This window comes from Salvelinus sp. IW2-2015, linkage group LG18 (assembly GCF_002910315.2).
Source record: "Salvelinus sp. IW2-2015 linkage group LG18, ASM291031v2, whole genome shotgun sequence".
NCBI lineage: Eukaryota > Metazoa > Chordata > Actinopteri > Salmoniformes > Salmonidae > Salvelinus > Salvelinus sp. IW2-2015.
Window position 1 is genome coordinate 9,969,324 of NC_036858.1, and position 14,527 is coordinate 9,983,850.

A 14,527-nucleotide genomic window follows, 5' to 3' on the forward strand; every position below is an offset into this window, starting at 1 on the left:
ACACACACACACACAACACACACCCACAAACCAAAATACAGTGCAATGTTACGCTCGTCAAGTCCCCTTGAGCTATGACTTCATTTGACATACCACCAACCACTGCCTCCTCACAGACACACACACATGACACACACACTCCCACAAAATAATATCAAGACGCCTCTCATGGCAAGTCATCCGATGCATGAATAACAGGTGTGCAGGACGGGAGAGGGAGGGAGTGACGGGGGTAAATTGAGAGCTGAGATAACAATCGGGACAAGATGACAAGATGACAAATGGAGGTAGAATCAGCAGCAGCGGGCACGGCAGCGTCAACAAACAGAGGAGTGTTTTGTGTAGTGGAGTTTCCTATTTCCTATGTGCAGGGCCTCCTATGTGCAAGGGCCTCCTATGTGCAGGGCCCCCTTCGTCGGTTGGGTTGCTAGCGTGGTTGCTAATCTTACGGAAGAGACTCCTGCAAGCCCTCATTACAGGATTCTCACCTTGGCTGGCAACCCAGCCCAGCCCTGCCCTATCCCCAGCTATTCATCCCTCACCTATCTATCAATCAACACAGTTCACAGAGTACATTGGTTGCCCATCATGTGCAGGGCCCCTTTCGTCGGTTGGGTTGCAGCGTGGTTGCTAACTTACGGAAGAGAACTCCTGCAAGCCCTCATTACAGGATCTCACCTTGGCTGGCAACCCAGCCCCAGCCCTGCCCTATCCCCAGCTATTCATCCCTCACCTATCTATCAATCAACACAGTTCACAGAGTACATTGGTTGCCCATTCACTGCATACTGACTGCAATAGATCATTGGAAATAATCTCCATACCGGGGGGATTTTGACGCAGAATTTGAACCAATACTGTATCATGTTCATGTGATGCCTTAATTGGTATCACAATTCGTATGCTAATAATATCAGTGATAGTGATAAATTACTGTGGGTGTTCAATTAATTACTGTGGTTTTTGAGATTATTTCACCACAGGAATAAAAACAAAACCAGTAACTGCCCCAGGCTTGGCTTACTGTCGAATGTACAGTAACTCAGTCAGAGTGTAATCATGTGGAGAAGAACAATATGATTCAGGAAAGTTCATCTTTCAGATGTCTCTCGTCAGACAAACATTGAACCTTGGGACGGGGATTGCGGCTCACTGAGCAAAGGGTCATGTCTTGTCCAAAAAAAGTGATGGAGGGACAACATCAACACTTCAGTATTTCAGTGCAAGACACAAAAAATAAACTGTAGTTATTCTCTCTGTCTCTCTCTGTAGCCAGAGGAATATTTTACACACATCTCTCTGTTCATCGCCCCAGGGAAACTGATGTGGGACTATGTATTAAGGGAGAGAGCCAGAAGTGTGATCAAAAACTTGGGCGCTCTCCAACTGAAGCAGCTTGCAATAAATTAATATGTAAGCCTTGTAGTGACAGTCAAAAGGAGGCAGGATGTCATAACCCAGCACAGTAAAAGCTTAATAAGGCCTACACTCTCACACACACATTATCCCAAAGTAAATTCACTTCCCCACACACACGCGCACACACGCGCACACACGCATTATCCCAAAGTCCATTCACTTCCCCATACTTGGAATTCCACAGCCTGTCTTGGGTGGAGAGCCGGGGCTTTAACGAAAAGCCACGTTTCTATTTTAAGGGCCGACTGTGGAACAAGGAGCTCTTATTTGGCCCTGTATATGTTAGCCAGTTAGCGTTAAAAATAAAATAGGACCCTAGTGTAAGAAGTGACATTAAATTTGAAAGGCTCAATGAAGAGGTGGACGGACTGCTGCTTGGGACCTGCCATACCCTCAGCTCCTGGAATAAGTCCATCGAAATTTCCTGAAGCGTGAAAGATTACAAAATTAGGGCAATAAAATGGCAGTGTTTCTTCACCATAGACACCCATTTATTCTCCCCACCCTGATTGGCAGTTCTGTGGAGGCTTCGGGAGGGCAGAGCTAAGATCGTGGCCATCTTATGTAAACTTTTGTGCTCGTTTGTAATTTCCTTCCCATTCTGTTGCAGTTTGATGATTATTCTGAGGCAGTATGCTGACTCAGCACGCTAACCGAGTAAGTGTTTCTTGACAAAGTAAAATCAATGGGTAAGATTAAAAAAAAGATATATAATAATAATTGGATGTTAATAAACAAATTTAGCAGTTCACTTTTCATTTAAGCAATAAAACCATGGCCTATTTACAGATGGCAAGGTACAATAGTTGAATAGAACTTGGTCCGCTGCCAACATTCTAATCATCCTCTTTAATTAGGTCTAGCCGATATGGCCAAAATGTCCGATTTTTTACAGTATGACTGTGTTTGACAAGTTCTTAATTTCTACATTTGCTTTATGAGTAGTGCGTGACCCTAGGGTGAGACCACATACATTCTAAATGATTTCAATGGGTCTTTCTCCATTCTGATTGTTTTCTACTGTTCCATCAAACTTCAACCAAAAATGTATCTCATTTGAGATCATGTCCACACTGGGTTGCAGGATATGGGCAAAACATCTCAGCCTTATTTTTAACAAAATATTGCAATTATGATTTGACTTGTGATTTACATCGAAACACTTGGGTGAACTGTCAGAATCATGGAAATATAATGATTATTCTAATCCTATAGTTAGAATGTAATAGTGCCCACCACCGTATGGTTTGACATGACACCAAATTAAAAAGCTTTTTCATTCAGGTCAAACAACACTGTACTCAAAGTGCCCGCTATTACATTCTATCTATAGATTTAGAATACTCATAGGGTCTTTATGTGGAGGCGTTATTGGGCGCGTTCGATTGGATAACCTTTGTCAAGTCGGTGTCACCGCCTTTTAAAGTGTGTTGCATTATGGTTATAAAAATTGTCGACTGCAGGAATTTGACAAAAATCAAGTGATCACAGTTTATGCAGTTTTTTATAAAGTCGCCTTCAATTCACTGCAGTTGCTTCTCACCAACTGCAACTTGCAGCCATCGCCTGCATTGTGGGAGGCACTACTTGTCAACCAATCATTAGGGTGTTTTTGTTTGACCCACGTTCACATGGCCAAAGACGTGACTGAAACAGGAACCAACTTTGCCGCGATTATAAAGCTACAGGGGATGAAAATGAAAGTGACATGAGACTTCTCTCTAACTAATGAATTGTACGCAAGGTTTGCAGTTTGTGAGTGTGTGATATAGGGGTATATACACGTTTATTTATACAGAAAACCTATATAAACAATAGCATTTATATTGACACTGCCATGTTGATCTGAGCCTTGTTGTTTGAAGCATTCATAATTACAAGGAAACAATTATACCTTAGGGACTATTTTGAAAAAAAGAGTCAAGATTAGACTACTACTTAAATTATGATATTGATATTCTGGGCAGATTAAACTACAGTAGTTGTAGTCCAGAGAAGACCTGTGTATATTTATACTGAATCATGCTACGCCAGTCAGGGTTGCTACTCTGCTTGCCTGTGTCATCTCCGCAAATCCGTCACGACTTCACTTCTCTCCCAGTGCGTAAACACAAACAGAGAGGCTACTAAAATGGGCCCATGCCAGACAGTGTCAGATGGGCTCCTACTCGTAAAGCCGTCGCCCTGGCAAAAATAACGCTCCCGCGCCGCGCGCCAAAATCTTCCAGCTCATGAAAGGGGTTGTAGAGATGGAGGGAACAAGCAGTCGTAGCCAGGGCCACATGACTGCTGTTGATATGTGTAAAACAGCCTCAACTCTCCCTGTCCAATAAAGGGACGTTTTATACCTTATTATGTTATGTCCCTGTGAGCTGAGGTCGGCTGCGGATTAAGACAGAAAGAGAGAGAGAGGCAGAGAGAGAGAGGCAGAGAGAGAGAGAGAGAGAGGCAGAGATAGAAAGAGAGAGAGAGAGAGAGGCAGAGAGAGGCAGAGAGAGAGAAAGGCAGAGAGAGAGAGGCAGAGAGAGAGAGAGAGAGAGAGAGAGCGAGAGGAGAGAGAGAAGAGAGAGGAGAGAGAGAGAGAGAGAGAGAGAGAGAGAGAGAGAGAGAGAGAGAGAGAGAGAGAGAGAAAGAGAGAGAAAGAGAAAGAGAAAGAAAGAGAGAGAGAGAAAGAGAGAGAAAGAAAGAGAGAGAGGCTTTTGTATATTATCTACTTCACTTGCTTTGGCAATGTTAACATATGTTTCCCATGCCAATAAAGCCCCTTGAATTGAATTGAATTGAGAGAGAGGCCCTGAGGCAGAGAGTGGGCTCATGGAAGTCTCGCAGTCATGTTCATACTAGGAGTGGCAAGAGAGGTGGAGGAGGGCGCTGTCTGGCAGCCATTTGCATGGAAATCCCAGCCGAGGAGAAAAAGCAAATAAAAAGGAGCAGAAACAGAAAAGTTATAGGGACCCTGCCTGCTAGGAAATGAAGAGAGGAGGCTTGGCTTAGCTTGGCTGGAGCTGAAAGAACAGAGACGGAAAAAAACTTTGTAAAGCCACACATTTGCCTCTGAAGGCGAGACGCAGACGGTTTGTTGGTAGTGGTCTGCTTGTGTGCGAGTGTTGTCGTCTGTGGTAGTGTGCGTTATCTCAAAGACGCCAGGCAAGCTTATCAGCAGTTAGGGGGTGCTGCGTTGTCCTCTGAACAGGCTGAAAGCAGACAGTCAAAGTTCAGCTTCATTAGTACTGTACGGACGTAAGCAACTCATCCGTCACCTTTACTCAAGTTCACACTGAGAGGTGAACAGGTACCTACACGGTTCATGAAGTTCATTGTATGTGGGCTGAAAAAGTGTGGTGCCCAAAATCAATCATTGCATTCAAGAATAAAAGCAACATAGAACAATTTGTCACTTTTTGGGAGACCTGACCAAATTCACATAGAATGAGTTGTAGATTGGTCATTATACTTGAAAGCAAGTCTAAGAAGCAGTAGATCTGTTCTATGTGTGCTATATCTATGCTTCTCGTTCTTAAGTTTTGTTTTTGAGTCTTTTACGTTCCGTTTTGTACACCAGCTTCAAACAGCTGAAACAACAATATTTGTGGTTATGTAAACTATATTTCACAGAGGTTCAGATGGTACAATCATTCTCTACACTATACTATCTTATTTTGTCACAAACTGAAATTAGGTGAACTATTATAGTTTTAGCAACCAGGAAATGGTGGAGCAGGTTTCTGCATAGTGCAACTTTAAGCTTAGGGTGACGTAGAAGCTCAACTGAAACGGTGCCTGAGGAAAACCATTAGTCACACAGAAATGACAACCTGCACTCAGTAAATAGCCCCTTCTTCACCTCAGCCAATGGCGAGTCACAATGACAACCCTAAACCATTTAAGTCTCATCTGACCTCATCTGTCTTTTGACCCCTATCTACTGGTTAAACCATAGACGAGTGGTCACCAACCTTTTCTGAGTCAAGAACACTTTTGCAGTCAAAAAGCAAGCCGAGATCTACCGCTCAGAAAAAAACATAAAATCATGAATCTAATAAAAACAGTTCTGTAGGAATGGAGTGTGTACAGTAGGTTTAATACATTATCACAGCATATTGGCTATATGCCTGGCCTGCCAATATTGTTCTCCTCAGACCGTATTATATTTAAAAACTCAAACTTTGATTACAAAATAGATGAGTTTGTGTAGCACCTGCGAGTTCCCAGTTGTCATGAACACACTGAAGTCGGAGATTTCCGAGTTCCCAGTTGTCTTGAACAAGGTATTAGTCTCAGCAGAGGGAGGGAGAGATTAGCAGAGGGTCCGCCTCTCACGACCCCTGCTCTCTCCTTCTTTTCCTCCGGTGAGACTGACCAGGAGAGGCGACACCGTCTTGTCTTCGACCTGATGGCGAAACTCGAGTCGGTACCACATCTGCCTCAGGCACAAATTCCTGTTGTTCCTATGACCAGAGAAAGTGAAATACTCCTCAATATTAAAATAGACACAACGAGCTGCTAATAATAGTACAAATGAAGGGCTATCGATACACTTGGCTACTCATTCATGCAGTTGCAGCGCGAACGGAAGTAGAGAGAAGCACGTTTTATGTTTTGTAATAGTGTTGAATAATTTTTTGGGGCAGTGCTGAATAAAAACTTAAACATGAACTCACTCATAAAAACAGCAGCTCTTTGCTGTAGCTATTCTTTGATAGTCTATCTATAGTAATTGTTTTAAAAGAAATCGCTATCTATAGTAATTGTTTTTATGAAATAGCTGTGGCCAGGGTCATGGGAGCTGTAGGTAGGCACAGTTTTTTTAGCTATCCGATTGGCCAGCGCAGTTGGCACGCTGAATTTATTTAGCTACAGATCTCCCGGTCCGCCTGGTAGGCGGAGTTTGTCTTTTCAGAGAAATTAAATGGCTAAAAAATGGGAACTTTTTAATCAAGTGCAGCTACTGCGCTCGACCGGTTGGTGACCACTGCCATAGACCGTAAAATGAATGGACAAAGACATCAATGACATCACCCCATTGTTTCCTATGTGAAGTCTCAGTGGGCATTTGAAGATCAGGAAGTGTCGTTTTAGTGCGTTGCCATCTTGCTTCATGGAGTTGTTGGAAACATTGCACAGTTTAAGCTATTCTAGGAAGTGACTTTGCGGGCTAGCTCAGTGCTGTCCCCTCTGAGTATCTCAAATTGAAGGCCGACCGGGATACTGCAGGCTGCAATTTATCCTTAACTTCTGTGTGCAATTTTAAAATAATAGGTTAAAGGAAATACATCTGGTGAAATAGAAACAAGTATTGGTACCATGATTGTGTACAAAAAATGTTTTGTATCCACGAATATTCACCACCATACTCTCTTTGACTATAATGGGGGATACTGCTTTCTGAAAACATTGCCTTCGTGTACTCTGGTGCACTTCACACATTGTCCTTGCTAGAGTGGAATAACTACAGAAGTGTGAATAATCTAGAGTTGAGATTAAAATTTCAGATTTTTTTTCAGATTTCACAGAAAATAAATTAACAGAAATATAGTTGCTAGACAGGATAAAAACCTGTTAATATTGACTAGAAAACAATGGGAGTGTGTCAAGTGAAGAGAATGAAGAGAGTATGGTGAAGAGAGTATGGTGAAGAGAGTATAAAGGGATTATAAACTGGGTGGTTCGAGCCCTAAATGCTGATTGACTGACATCCATGGCATATCAGACCATATACCACGGGTATGACAAAACATGTATTTGTACTGCTCTAATTACATTAGTAACCTGTTTATAATAGCAATAAGGCACCTCGGGGGGTTGTGATATATGGGCAATATACCACAAACCCCCAGAGGTACCTTATTGCTTAAAGATAGTCACTTGTTGGTAACTGCACAAAACAACCTCTAATGCATCGGGCCAGGTCATGTTTCAACTCTACCTCTGGGAGAAAGATGACATTTTGGTCAACCATGTTAATAAAATAAAAATGGTAAACGTTGGCATTGTCACACACTGTTATAACACTCATTTATCAAAAGCGCACATTTAAAGCCTTTGGGAGAAGGTCAGTCCAATTCAATTCAACCCGGCGGATCAACAAATTGGATGCACAATGGTATGTGAGCATATCTCAGGACAGACAATGCTGGCTATTGTTTAGCCAGTCAAACAATCTCAATTGTTATACGCTCACATCTATGGAACCAACTCTACATTACCTTCCTCTTAATCATTCAAATGGACTTTGATATAAAAGGTTTTGAGAGAAGTTTATCCAGGTAAAGACCATGTGCCTCAAATGCTGTCATTCGCAGAGCGAGAACATACAGATCAGCTGATGGCATTTTGTGCTGGACTGCCTGCGCCTTTCTGAACGGAGACCGCGAGGGCAACCTGTGAGCGCATGGCATAAATTGGTGACATAATCTAATTAGTCATAAACATGAGCAGGGACAATCACGCGAGAGCACTCCGGGGACATGTGTGGGATGACTAACTCTGCTGCACCGTATTCAGGTCAAGTCGACACGAAAACCATTCACTGTCAAAGCGAAGAACATTGTAACCAAAAAAAAACTATTTTTCAAAGACAGTACATTGTCCAGTCTTAGTTGATGTTGTATAAGTAAGTAATGGAATCCGGACAAATTCCAGTCTGGCACCATTGCCCACTCTCACTCTCAGCCTAGACTGTTCAGGAAAGGGCTCGATGTGTTTGACTACCCAGCATGTCACGGTCTCTCTGTAGGCTCCTCTTCTCTGCTCTCTCTGACATCATAATAGAGTGGATTCAGATCAGGACATCGGCTGCACTGCATAGCCTGCTTATATAACTGAACTCTATCTCACTTTTTCTAAGCTTCCAGCACCACTGCCCCATACAGAGAGAGACAGAGAGAGACCGAGGGGCAAATGAGGAGGAAAAGCTGAAATGTCTTGAGTCAATAAGTATTCAATCCCTTTGTTATGGCAAGCCTAAATACAAATTTGCTTAACACGTCATATAATGCGTTACATGGACTCACTCTGTGTGCAATAATAGTGTTTAACATTATTTTTTTATGAATACCTAATCTCTGTACCCCACACATACAATTATCTGTAAGGTTCCTTAGTCAAGCAGTGAATTTCAAACACAGATTCAACCACAAAGACCAGGGAGGTTTTCCAATGACTCGCAAAGAAGGGCACCTATTGGGAGATGGGTAAAAAATACATTGAATATCCCTTTGAGCATGGTGAAGTTAGTAATTACACTTTGGATGGTGTGGCTCAGTTGGTAGAGCAAGGAGCTTGCAACGCCAGGGTTGTGGGTTCGATTCCCATGGAGGACCAGTACAAAAACTGTATGCACTCACTACTGTAAGTCACTCTGGATAAAAGCATCTGCTAAATGACTAAAATATCAATGTAAGTGTATCAATACATCCAGTCACTACAAAGATACCGTTGACGGAGAGGAAGGAAACCGCTTAGGGATTTCACCATCAGGCCAATGGTGACTTTAAAACAGTTACAGAGTTGAATGGCTGTGATAGGAGAAAACTGAGGATGGATCAACAACATTGTAGTTACTCCACAATACTAACCTAAATGACAGAGTGAAAAGAAGAAAGTCTGTACGGAATAAAAATATTCCAAAACCTGCATCCTGTTTGCAATTAGGCACTAAAGTAAAACTGATAAAAATGTGCAAAGAAATTAACTCTATGTCCCGAATACGAAGCGTTATGTTTGGGGATAATCCAACACATCACTGAGTACCACTCTTCATATTTTCAAGAATGGTGGTGGCTGCATCATGTTATGGCTATGCTTGTCATCGGCAAGGACTAAGGAGATTTTTAGGATAAAAAGAAACAGAATAGAGCTAAGCACAGGCAAAATCCTAGAGGAAAACCTGGTTTAGTATGCTTTCCAACAGACACTGGGAAACACATCCACTTTCAGCAGGATAATAACTTAAAACACATGGCCAAATATACAGTTGAGTTGCTTACAAAGATGACATTGAATGTTGCTGAGTGGCCCAGTTACAGTTATGACTTAAATCAGCTAGAACATCTATGGCAAGACTTGAAAATGGCCTTCTAGCAATGATCAAAAACCAACTTGGCAGAGCTATAAAAAAATATATATGCTAATATTGTAAAAGCCAGGTGTGGAAAGCTCTTAGAGACTTACCCAGAAAGACTCGCAGCTATAATCACTGCTAAAAGTGATTCTAACATGTATTGAATACAGTACTAGTCAAAAGTTTGGACACACCTACTCATTCAGGGGGTTTTCTTTATTTTACACATTGTAGAATAATAGTGAAGACATCAACACTATGAAATAACACATACGGAATCATGTAGTAACCAAAAAAGTGTGAAAGAAATGCAAATATATTTTATATTTCAGATTCTTCAAAGTAGCCACCCATTGACTTGATGAAAGCTTTGCACACTCTTGGCATTCTCTCAACCAGCTTCATGAAGTAGTCGGGTTCGTGCCGTGGGGGAGATCTTCATAAGCTATACTCAACCTTGTCTCAGGGTAGTAAGTTGGTGGTTTGGGGATACCCCTCTAGTGGTGTGGGGCTGTGCTCTGGCAAAGTGGGTGGGGTTATATCCTGCCTGGTTGGCCCTGTCCAGGGGTATTGTCGGACGGGGCCACAGTGTCTCCCAACCCCTCCTGTCTCAGCCTCCTTGCTGCAATAGTGTATGTGTCGGGGGCTAGGGTCAGTCTGTTATATCTGGTGTAATTCTCCTGTTTTATTCAGTGTCCTGTGTGAATGTATGTATGCTCCCTCTAATTCTCTCTCTCTCTCCCTCCCGGAGGACCTGAGCCCTAGGACCATGCCTCAGGACTACCTGGCCTGATGACCCCTTGCTGTCCCCAGTCCACCTGGTCGTGCTGCTGCTCCAGCTTCAACTGTTCTGCCTGTGGCTATGGAACCCTGACCTGTTCACCGGACGTGCTACCTTGTCCAGGACCTGCTGTTTTCGACTCTCTCTCTCTACAGCACCTGCTGTCTCGAACTCTGAATGCTCGGCTATGAAAAGCCACCTGACATTTACTCCTGAGGTGCTGACCTGTTGCACCCTCTACAACCACTGTGATTATTATTATTTGACCCTGCTGGTCATCTATGAACGTTTGAACATCTTGGCCATATACTGTTATAATCTCCATCTGGCACAGCCAGAAGAGGACTGGGCACCCCTCAGAGCCTGGTTCCTCTCTAGGTTTCTTCCTAGGTTCCTGCCTTTCTAGGGAGTTTTTCCTAGCCACCGTGCTTCTTCATCTGCATTGCTTGCTGTTCGGGGTTTTAGGCTGGGTTTCTGTATAAGCACTTTGTGACATCGGCTGATGTAAAAAGGGCTTTATAAATACATTTGACTGATTGATTGACTGATAGTTACCTGGAATGCGTTTCAATTAACAGGTGTGCCTTGTTAAAAGTTCATTTGTGGAATTTCTTTCCTTCTTAATGCGTTTGAGCCAATCAGTTGTGTTGTGACAAGGTAGGGTTGGTATACAGAAGATAGCCCTATTTGGTAAAAGACCAAGTCCATATTATGGCAAGAACAGATCAAATAAGCAAAGATAAACGAAAGTCCATCATTACTTTAAGACATGAAGGTCAGTCAATCTTACTGATATCCCCCCCGTACTAAACATAAACAGTATGCACTAATACACACATAATAAACCATGTAAACCTGTACACATAGTGCATCTTTAACTCTTATTTTACCAGGTAAATTGAGTGAGAACAGATTCTCATTTACAGCAACGACCTGGGGAATAGTTACAGGAGAGAGGAGGGGGGATGAATGAGCCAATTAGAAGCTGGGGATGATTAGGTGACCGTGATGGTATGACGGCCAGGTTGTGAATTTAGCCAGGACACCAGGGTTAACACCCTTACTTTTACGATAAGTGGCATGGGATCTTCAGTGACCACAGAGAGTCAGGACACCCCTTTAACATCCCATCTGAAAGTGATGGAACCCAAAATGTAGGAGGCTGAGTTACTGTACACAAATGAAAACATTGAATTACAGAAACTTTCCAAAGCCCACACTGGGTTTATTTGCTTTTAGAAACATGTTTATGGTGTAATGTCTGATTTGGCCAAGGGCCAAGGCTAATCAACAGAGGCAAAGAAGACAGAGTTTTAAACAACTAGGTAATGATTCATGTGTAGGTGGAAATCTGAAATCTGGATCATAAAGCTGGGAAATATCTCCCTCACAAATGAAAACAGCTATCAGTATCCCTGATATTTGCCCTACCACTTGTATGACGTTGTTCTGAACCCACTGCCCCCAAGTCGTTATGACATCGTCAAGTCCCCCCCCCCCCCCCCCCGTCCATTGGTCTGTCCTGTACGGAGATTGTGCGCGCCCGGTCGAGTGTGTGTAGCAAGCTAATTAGTTTAAATATCAACAGTACTGCCACAGCAGCATAACACTTGATAACACTTGATTTACATCACCATCAATATTCGGCCTGGTTGGCTGATAGCCTACGCATAACAGCACTTCATCAATTATTTCCTTAGCTGCGGGAAAGTTGCTGGAGGTGCTGCAGCACCCCTGATAAATGTAAATACATGTGCCAAAGTTATAGAATTACTGCTGTCTGTTCAGAAAGAAATGAAATATTCAGAATAGCCTACAAATCAATTCTAAAAGCATTAACAAGAGCAAGGTATTGTGTTTCATTTGAAAACAGCATCACATTTTGTCAAAGCAGAATATTTCAGGTCATCCTGAGTAGTCCTATAATTTTAACCACAGAGGATCAATAGCTTTTTATTTTTTATTGCCTAGATGTGGCTGGAAAGAAAAATGGCTCCTGCTGAAGAGAGAAGACTCTAATCTGTCTGCTTTAAGCTACCTTAATATTTAATCAACTTCCAAATAGGCCTATTGAGCAAACATTGTTTTAAGTAAAACAAGAGAGAAGTAGGCTTTGGCACGAGCGCATAGTGAGCTGTGCATTATTGGGTGAGTCAGTGAAACTGAAAAGCTTTTTTAGGACTATAATTTTCTTGTCATATTGTACAATATGTGTGTCTCCACACACCTAGGCCTAGTCTATTGATGGATTCAAGACAAGGTTGTTTTTATTGATCTCAGATTCTCAGTTGGTCAGTGTCAAAGTAGCCTGTCATTTCGATCATTTGTGCGGTATTACAAAAGTATCCAGTCATACACAATGATGTATAATTGCATGAAATGCATTTATTAAAGGCCACATTTGTCCTGGGCCCTAGGCTACTAAAAATGGTCCCCATGTGTGCAAAAACAAAGCCATCAGTGATTGGATCATTTCTAACCAATCAGAGTATCAAAGCCAATGACACATTTTCAAAACGCCGCTTTACCCATGTGTGTTCTGGGTCTGGCCCAACCCATCCGTTTCTGGAACCAATCAGATGGTCTATAATGGATTTGCTCGAGGGGGGGCGTTCCTGCAGATCCAGGAATGACCACATGCAGGAACGCCTCGAATTGCGGGCTGCAGTTGTACACTATTGACTGATTGCGGAGAAGAAACTTTAATGTCCATGGGCGTGGTGTTGCATTTGGAGTTTGGATAGCCAGGCAACATTTAAATATACATAACTGCATGACAGCGCTAAGAAAATAGACACATTTATTGTAATAGAATAGTAAGTAACATTGTACCAAGCTATTGACATTACACAGTAACTTGGGAATTTCCCAAACAAGTGTTCCATGATATTTTCCAGGCCCATATTGTTAGTATTATCATGCCCTATGACAGTCAGAAATCAATATTCATGGAGCTATAGGCCCAGAATTATCAGTTTCATTCTGCGGTATCATTGCAAATGTGATGTGTAATTTGTACTGTAACCCTTAGAAGTTGGCAGTTATCCAAAGTATTTGCTGCAACTGTGCTACAAACATACCTGCACCAGATTTGAACAATATGACACTTACTTGCTAAAAGAATATTTTTACCTCCTACACACAAGGCCACACAACATAACCTGCACAATAATAGACAGATGCGTGTATATACGTGTGTGTGTGTGTGTGTGTGTGTGTGTGTGTGTGTGTGTGTGTGTGTGTGTGTGTGTAGTATCATAAATTAATAAATACAAGTTAGGCCCCTCAGTTGATTACGTGAACACATTGTACACTGACTATCTGCATCGACAACTACATCAGACAATAAATTAAATAAACACTACAACAACAGTACAACAACAATTGCGGCGAATTATATTTTAGCAAGCAAACTGTAGGAGGCCAAGGTGAAGCTATACTGTAGCCTACATAACGCTGCTGATCTGTCAAACCATGCAGCTACTGGGGCTAGCTTGGACAGACAAATACGCACAAATCCGACATGCAAGGTGGGTAGAACACGTTTGAAAGTAAATATGTGCCAATGAGACTCACCGTCAGGTTCTTCTACTGTTTTGGACAGGAATACGGTTGTTTTGAGACTGAAACGAGGATGAAAAAGTCAAAGCCTCCCCGTATAAAGCGCAAGTGGAGTGGTAGGGTATGCAACTGCACAGTACCGGGCTTTTCTATTTAAAAAAAATTCCTCTGCAAAGCGCCGCTTGCCGTCAAAACGTCTCGTGCGGTTCCTAATTTGCACTTAAACAAAGTCACAAGGTGCTCGTTATTTGGGATTCCCCATGAGGTGTGTGTAAAAATGTGCTCCAGTAACGTTTCGGTACGCTGCCACGACAGGGAAATGGAATCAAGAGATATACTATTGCTCCTCCCTCCGCATATGTACAGTATGGGGCGCACACTGCTCTGGGCCAATGCAAAGCTCTGGGCCCGCATAAAACAATTTAATAAAACTGGCTATCTACCGCTCTCTACAGGACTACCACTCTCTACAGGACTAACACTGTAAAGTACAAACACATCTACCTCTGATTTTTTTTAAACGACTTTAAAAGTAGCAATATTCGCTTTGAATGTGAGACCATGAGAATTAATGTAGCCTAGTGTGGAGATGTTGAGCATCCCCTGGCATTCACACTGATACGAGTCTGGCGTGGTGCGTTATTCTCGTCCTCATATAGGCTAGGTTCGCCGAGGACACGGTCCAGCTCCTCCCTTCACAAAGA

General features: G+C 42.4%; 1 protein-coding gene across 2 annotated transcripts in view; it reads right to left on the reverse strand.

The window, feature by feature from the left end:
- The window catches only part of LOC111977797 (thyroid hormone receptor alpha), a 215,548-nt gene extending 201,385 nt beyond the window's left edge, over positions 1–14,163 (reverse strand). For both annotated transcript variants that reach the window (XM_024007471.2, XM_024007469.2), the window contains exon 1: positions 13,839–14,163. The gene's annotated coding sequence lies outside the window, so the exon portion shown is untranslated. The remainder of the gene's footprint in view (positions 1–13,838) is intronic.
- Between the last annotated feature and the right edge of the window lie 364 nt (positions 14,164–14,527).